Here is a 1488-nt window from a genome sequence, read left to right on the forward strand (position 1 = left end):
AAAAAATAAAAAAGAATGTTAAATTGAAAAATAAAAATAAATAAGTAAATATTAAATAAAAAGAAGGAAAAAAAGTTTTTTAAAAAAAGTTAAAAAAAGATAAATAAATAAATAAGATCATATTAACAAAAGAATAATAAAAAAAATTAAAGGAAGTAAATAAAGGTATGAACACATTAACCATATGTAACTAACTCATTGAAAATTATCAACTAGATTTATGGCATAATACATGCACACATATATAAGCTACAAACATATAATGTTTGCCTAGATTAAAGAAATAATAAAATCTAGATGCAATTATAATGAAATAATAAATTATAAAGTGAACCTACGATGAGACAAAGTAAACCTACAAAGTCAAACAAATTACACCATTTTGTCAAGCAAGTTTATGCCTAGATTAAAGAGATAATAAATTATAATGAGGGAAACAAAATCATGGGTTTAAGTGAAATTGACATAAAGTATATTTGCTAAACATGAAAACACAAATCTAGAAAAATTAAATTAAATCAAAACATGAACACAAATATTTAAGCTAGCTTCAAATAAATAAATAAATAAACAAAGTGACTGATGCAATTTCCTAAACGAAAACGAAGTCATATTAATAAAAGGACTAAACATGAAGATAATCAGAATTAACAAGATAAAAAAAATAATTTAGTGACCCAAATATATTTTTTACAAATTCAGGATATGAAATACAACATAAGTGAAATAAAACAAGTGCCTATAAACAAATATTGTAAAACATGGCAGCCCCTCTAGTGTAATTTACCCACGCCGAAATTTCAACCCAGGTCCTTATCCAAAACGGTGTAGTTTTGTGTGGGATATAAATTCCAAGCTCACGCCTAAACCCCACTCTCATCATTTTCCTTTTTTCCCTTAAAAACAGAGAGAGAGTTGATAAAAACTGTCTCCATTTTCACTCATCGGGAAAGGAAGGCCGCCCTACGTCGGCGGCAATAACGGTGGCTCACGGCGGCCGGCACGACGGTCAGAGCGACCAAACATCCGTAAAATAACCCTCTCGTTACCCTCAACCCATATCTCCACATATTTTGGCCTATCACTGCCCCGAATGTCCTAGATCTAAGTTGTTTACCTTTCGAAAATACGGCTCAGGCGATCTTTTGGTTTCCCCCCGACGAGCAAGGTATTCGGTGAGTTTTCTCCTCTAAGTTTTCTATTTTTCCGGTTGTTTGCGTTCGAGTTCCCCCCTTTCTATGTGATTTTTACATGCATTTATAGTGATAAAGAAGCTATTTCCGTGTGATTTTAGAACTCTAATGGGACTAAAACTGCTTGTTGTTGAGAGTCTTGATTTCTTGTTATTTTTGGTGATGTGGGTGCCGAGGAAAACGCCGAGAAACTTTGGGCTGACCGAGTGCTGCGTGGCAGTGCCGAGGAAATGGTCGGTTGGTTGCGTGAGGATCGGAATTTCCCTTATATATGGGCTTTGGGCGAAAATTCGTG

The sequence above is a fragment of the Hibiscus syriacus genome, unplaced genomic scaffold, assembly GCF_006381635.1.
Source record: "Hibiscus syriacus cultivar Baekdansim isolate YM2019G1 unplaced genomic scaffold, ASM638163v2 tig00111463_pilon, whole genome shotgun sequence".
Lineage (NCBI taxonomy): Eukaryota > Viridiplantae > Streptophyta > Magnoliopsida > Malvales > Malvaceae > Hibiscus > Hibiscus syriacus.